The sequence below is a fragment of the Budorcas taxicolor genome, chromosome 19, assembly GCF_023091745.1.
Source record: "Budorcas taxicolor isolate Tak-1 chromosome 19, Takin1.1, whole genome shotgun sequence".
Lineage (NCBI taxonomy): Eukaryota > Metazoa > Chordata > Mammalia > Artiodactyla > Bovidae > Budorcas > Budorcas taxicolor.
Window position 1 is genome coordinate 55,013,447 of NC_068928.1, and position 6,788 is coordinate 55,020,234.

Here is a 6,788-nt window from a genome sequence, read left to right on the forward strand (position 1 = left end):
GGGAGGGGACACGCTGCCTTGGGCAGGTCTGTCCTGCTGCTTCGGCTCGTCCCTCCTGCAGGACGGGCAGTGGTGCGGTCAGCAGGATGTGGTCCTGGAAGAGTTGTCTGTCTCCCCAGATCCAAGAGGATGAGGGGAAGCTCAGCTGAGCCTACACTTTGAGAACATGCCTGAGGGCTGCTGTGTTGCTGCTTTTTATTTTCTTACCTGTCAGGTGGTGACTGTCTCAATCTGCAGAAGCGTTAGAGGTCAAAGCTCCACCAGGTCAAAGCTCTGCATGCAACCGAGAGGAATAAATGCTGAACCTTGGATAGGAAAGACACAATTTGGCCAAGTTTGTCATCCTTAGCTGTGTTGGCTTTGTTGGGGGAGAAAGGCGGTTGGGGGTGGCCAGGCCCTGCGCTGCTCAGCCTCCTGGCTCTTTGCTTTTCGCATGCACTGTTTTGCTGTACTGGCCAGTTTTCCATTAGACGAGAATTCTTGGATTCCCTGTTTGAAATGAAACACTGCCAGGCTTGTTTCCACTTTTCTCCTCTGGTGGCAAGCTGAGCCTTTCATCATGGCCAAGAGGTGACGGCCTGGGATGGCAGCGCACCCATCCGCCCTCAGTGGCCCGGACCCTCACTGGTCTTTCCTCCCGCAGCTGAGGCAATGGCTCCCCTGATCCCCCCGGAGAGGATGCCGGCTCCAGGGCAGGACCTTGTCACTGTGGTGATGCTGATCTTCCCCACACTCAGCATCAACTATACACAAAAGCTAGTTGATCACAGGATTCTAAACAGCACGCGGCTGTCTACAGCTTTGAGAAGCTTGGAACCTTCAGAGGTCTTAGGAAAATATCCAAAGATAGCAAAAATATGTGTTCTAATTTTTTTTTAATGTTTTGGAAGACACTTGTTGCTACAGAGGAGATGGAAACCAGATTTAGCTATAAAATTTATTGATGTTCCAAAGCAAAGAGATAAATTGGAAACTGTCTCCATCCTGACACCACCAACTGGAAGAGTCCGGCCTGTGGTTCTGTGAGATGCTGGGAACCCTCTGCATGGGCGCGAGGTCACGGCATGGCCTCTCGCTGCCCAGGGGGCTGTCCTCCCTGTAAGCACCGTACAGGCCCTGCGAACATTCTCCAGCTGTACTGTTAGCTGGTACAAGTTAAAATTTAACCTCAGCTGATGAATACTGATGGGACGCTTGTGACCTTTTGAAGCCGCTAAGGGACTGTGGTCTGCATTACGGTTTGGTTTTGTTCTTTTTGTTTTCAGGGCAGGATCCTGGTGGCAGTTCGAGGCCCTGTGGCCCTGGGGCTGAGCCCTGCAGAGCTTTGAGGCGGGGTCTCTGCTTTCCTCCCTCAGCCACAGCCACTGTCGTCATTTTCATTGTGTTGGGAAGGGGAGCCTTGCTTCTCTGCAGTCCCCATTTTCAGCAGCTGGTTTCGTTTACCTCCATTAGCTGTATCCTTCAACCATGTGTCCTCACGCTCAGTCTGCAGTTGAATGACCCCCTGGGAAAGAACCACGGCCTTTCAGTTAGGCTGGACTTTTCCCAGGGACCTTCTGGCAGGAGGAAATGAAGTTACAACAGGCAGGTAACTGGTCCCCGAAAGCTAGTGATGTTTGGAAGCTCTCACTCACTCTGGAATGGAAAAGGGATGGGGGTCGTCCCCTGGAAGCTGGGGACATCTGGTTCTCTGACACGCAGAGGCCTTAGTACCTAGTAGGCAGGCCCTTGACAAATTTCCTTCCCTTTGCTCCCCCATGGATGGAGCTGGCATTAGAACACCATGCTTGGGGACTTCCCTGGTGGTCCAGTGGCTGACTCCTCTCTCCCAGTGTAGGGGGCCCAGGTTCAATCCCTGGTTAGGGAACTAGATGCCACGTGCCACAACTAAAGACCCAGCGTGCTGCAGCAAAGATCAAAGATCTCTCATCCCGCAACTAAGACCCGGCACAGCCAAGTCATGTATTATGTCAAGTATTTATGTATTAAAAACCAACACCCTGCTTCTCCCTCCACTGCTGTCTGTAGGCGCTCGTCACACCTGAGCCCTGTTCTGGCCCTGACCTGGGCCTCGTGGGAGGAGCCCCTGCCTAGTTGGGACTCAGTCTATAACAGTTTTCTCACTGTAGCCGTACCGTCTAAGCCCAGGATCCAGGCTCCTGTGCGCGGAGTTGGTAAGGCCCGCACATGTGAGAGGTGAGGGACCCTCACGTTCACAGCCGCCTTCGTTCTCGGCAGGCCCCACAACCTTCTTCCTCTTCCCTCCCAGGGGCTGAGTCTTGTGAGATCTCAGTGACATCATTAGGACAACAGGTGAGGCTAATGAGCTGGGCTGTGTGCTTTCCAATGTCCTGGCAATAAGGACTGGTTAGGAAGGCTTACCCCTCAGCTCTGAAGACGTAATAGTTCTTCCATTTTTTTTTTGTTTGTTTGTTTTATAAATCTTTCTTCCTGAAACTATTGAGATGTGGCTTGGTCCATCTGAACCCCTGCTGCTTTAGTTCAGACAGTGTAACTCTCCCCAGTATAGTTCAGTATAACTCTCCCCAGCTGCTGGGCTGGGCTGTTGGCCTATGGAGAGAGAGAGTGTGTGTGTGTGTGTGCGCGTGCGCGTGCCTGTGCGTGTGCGCCCGTGTGCATGCACTGTTGACCTTGTGTGTGTGTTTGTCACCCAGTCTGACTGTGTCTGACTCTTTGTGACCTCATGGACTCTAGGCTGCCAGGCTCCTCTGTCCATGGAGTAATGCTCCATTCCAGAGAATACTGGAGTGGGTTGCCATTCCCTTCTCCAGGGGATCTTCCCGACCCGGGGATCAAACCCGGGTCTCCTGCATTGCAGGCAGATTCTAAGCCATCAAGGAACTTGTGAGGGACACGGCTAAGCCACCTCCATTAAACCTGAACTTCTCCGCAATAGGGCTGCATATCCCCAGACCTGGCTGTTAAGGCTCCTCATTGTCTTCAGGGTGACAGAGAGGCCCAGAGCCCCTGGGCAGCTTGGGGAGACCTGGAGGCCCCGCAGTGAGTGTGGGCAGGCTGTAGACTTCCAGAAGGCAGGCTGCTGTGGCTGGGAAGTGTGGGCTGTACCAGCACGGGTCCCACGGGGGAACTGGGGCTACTGTGACCCGAGGCTGAAGGGAATCGCTCCCTGGGAGGGGCAGACAGCCAGAGCATCCTTGGCCTTGCCCTCCCAGCCAGCTTGGGACCTGAGGACTCCTGGGGTCCTTCGTGTTCTCTGTCTTGCCACCTAGTATGGGGAACCCTCTTCTCAACATAGCCAGGTCTGGGTTTGTTGGAGTTGCTTCCTCTGGACTCTCGCTATAAAAGGCCCCGAAGGAATAGCCGGCTCCTTTTCTGCCCTCCCTGCTCTAGTTGGGCAAGCCATGGTCACCCGCTTCTCTCCAGGCCAGTCTTCGACATTCCTTTTTATCAGACTTGCTGGGCAGACTTGCAGCCAAGAGAGCCTCCTCCAACTCGCCTGGTGGATTCCTGGGGCCGCAGCCTCTACCTCCCCCGGCTCCTGCGGACAGAAGGAGGCCCAGGACTGCTCCCCGCTCCCCAGCCCTCGTCCCCTCCGCCCAGTCGGTGAAGGCGCCTCTGCTCCTCAGCTGGCCGAGGAAGTGTTACCAGCCAGCTCGGCTCCAAGGTTCTGCTAGCAGAGCTTTGTACAAACACAAACAGAGGACCATTTCCTGAGACGGCTAAGCTTGTTCTGATCCGGGAGATACGGAAGCCTGACAGGTTACGGCTCCCAGGGCAAAGTCGGCAAGTTGCTTCCACAGGGAGCAGCAGGGAGCAGACTGCCCCTCCCTGGAGGACCCCCGGAGCGGAAGGAGAGAGTGGGCAGCCTAAGCCAGCCAACCTAGCACAGTATCCAGGCTGCCACCCTGTTGCCTAGCTGCGTGCACACGTGGCGGGTTCCCAGCTGGGAGCCACACCGCTTTCAGCTCTGATCACCCCACGGCTTTGGCCTTGGGCCCCACGAGCTGTGAGTGGCCCACATGGCTTTCCTGGAAGGGCCAGGCTGGGGCGTGTGAATAAGCTGCCACTCAGAGTCACGGCGCTGAAGGGCCTTCCCTGGTAGTTCACTGGCTAAGTCTCCGCACTCCCAATGCTGACTTTGATCCCTGGTCGGGGAACTAGATCCTACACACTGCAACTAAAGATCCCCCATGCCCCAGTGGAGACCAAAGATCCTGCTTGCCTCAACTAAGACCCGGAGCAGCCAAATAAATAAACTGAAGGGAAAAGTCACAGAGCTGGAGGGAGGTTGAGGATCCATGGATTTCAAACATCTCAGTCCACAGAGGGAGAAGCACATGCCAGGCGGGGGAAAGGCCTCAGGGGCGGGACGGAAAGCCAGGTCCTGGGCCTCCTGCCTGGTTCCAAAGGAGAAGATGCTATAGAAGTGAGGCCCAGGAAGGCTGAAACAGGGCACCCAGTCCTGCTTCTGGGTCAGAGCTGTCTGACAGAATTATAATGTCAGCCACAGATGCAAGTCTTATCTGTAATTTCACATTTTCAAGTAGCCAGGTTAAATAAAAATAGCAACACCCCTTCCCCTATGTGAGGAAAACATGAGAATCCATGACCCTGAAGAGTGCCCTCACTGACCACACGGACGCTCAGACCTCAGACGTCCCACCTGCAGAGCTGGAAGCAATAAATTCCAGCTGTTTATAAACCAAAAAATAAAAAGCAATAGGTAAAATCAGTTTTTTTACATAATGTTTCATTTAACACAATATATCCAAAAGATCACTTTGACATGTAATCAATATGAAACTCCGCTTCCCTGGGGGCTCAGACAGTAAAGAATCTGCCTGCAATGCAGGAGACAAAGCTTTAATCCCTGGGTCGGGAAGATCCGCTGGAGGAGGGCATGGCAACCCACTCCAGTACTCTTGCCTGGAGAATTCCATGGACAGAGGAGCCTGGTGGGGTCCATGGGGTCGCAAAGAGTAGGACACTAACACTTTAACAATCTAAAACAGTATTGAGATATTTCACATCCTCTTTTCATACTAAGTCTTTGAAGTCTGGGGTGAATTTTGCACTTAGAGCATCTCTCAGTTCAGACTGGGCTCATTTCAAGGGCTCAAGAGTGTCGGGGGCTGGGACAGCACAGGGGGCCATCGAGGCTGTCGGTCCCCTCCCGGCTTTCTAAATGTTTTTCTCAGATGTTGAAGAGCCTGCATCTTTCTTTGCCCTCATCCTTTCTCCACTGCCCTAGTCTTGGGGGCCAGGGCTCCTCTGAAGAGGAGCATCCCGCGGTGACAACCACCTTGGAGGCCTGGCTACTCCTGCCTCCTGCATGCCAGCCCCATCTGGGAGCTGCGCTCTAATTTGATCTGATGTTAAACCGTCACGCCAGGGATTCAGCTCTTGGTTTTCTTGCAGTGAATTAGTTCATCTTAATCTCGGGCATGTGAGGGCCCTCTGTGATCCTCTTCCTGGGCTGGGGGTGGGAGTGAGGTGCTTCTGCAGAGAGGAGGCAAAGCTCTAACGTCCCAGAATTCAGCCTCCAGCGGGGCCTCCCCTGGATGCCTCCATTCCTGGCGCTGGAGTCAATGACCACCGCCTCCCCAAGAAGGGGCCTGGAGTTCTCAGGGAAACAGGAGAGTGGGCTGAGGGCTGCTATCGTCTGTTTTGGCTCTCCTGGGACATTGCTCTCACTTGCCCGACCTCAGAGATGAGGATGTGAGCCAGCTCTCGGGTTTGCTATAAGAAGCCAGTCATTGGATTGGCTCCTGAGGGGCCCCTTTCTGAGAACAGAAAATGACAGGTATGCAACGAATGGTTAGAAGACAATTGTCACCCAGGACTAACATGGAGAGAGGAGCTAGGGCAGAGGGTGAGTGGCCTCCGGGCCCAGCCTTCCTTCTCTGGCTCCATCTCACCATCACACTCAGCTGGGAGAAGAACCCTGGAAACCACTCTGCTTCCCCGTTGCTATGTCCCTGTTCTGTTAGGTTGGACAAAAATTCGTTCAGACTTTTCCATAAAAGATAGTATGGGAAAACCCGAACAAATGTTTTGGCCAGCCCGACACTTCCCTGTTGGGTCAAGGCCTCCTGCTCCCCTTCCCACCCCCCCCCACCACTGACAGGATGGGTGACTCCTGTCCCTTCTCCAGGGCCAAATTCAATTCAATTCAATTCTTCTCGAGATGCAACCAAAGGAGACTCAGGCCTTTTCTGCCCCCGGGGGGCACGTGGCCAGTCTCGGGCCTCTGGCCCTGGTCTCCCCAGTCTACTGGGACCCTTGTTTGTTCTCCAGATGTCTTCTGCCCTCAGCTGGGCCTGCCAGGATGTCCTAGTGACCCTAACCCAGCCTGTCTGCCTCCCGCCCCTCACCTTGCTCCCCCTCAAACCCTCCTTCCACCGAAACTGCAATGATTCCAGGGAATGTCTCCAGATTTTTAGGAGTGACTGGAGCTGGGCCAGTGAAACGAACCCCTGGAGACAAGGAACCCACGCCTTTCTTGAAGACCCTGGAGGCCACTGCGGGAGAAGGCAGCTACCAAGATGACCTCCCTGGGCCTCAGTGTGAAGAAAAGACCAGTAAACAGGCACTGCTGTTGGACAACTCCATCCGACTCCAGAAAAGCCACCAGGGGCCACTTTGGGGAGGGAGGAGAGGCAGGTAGGAAACCCAAGTAACAGTGGGTTCCCGGGGCTTCCCTGGCGGCTCAGTGGTGAAGAAACCGCCTGCCAACGCAGGAGACATAGACCCCATCCCTAGTCCGGGAAGATCCCACATGCCTCAGAGCGACTAGCACGCCACAG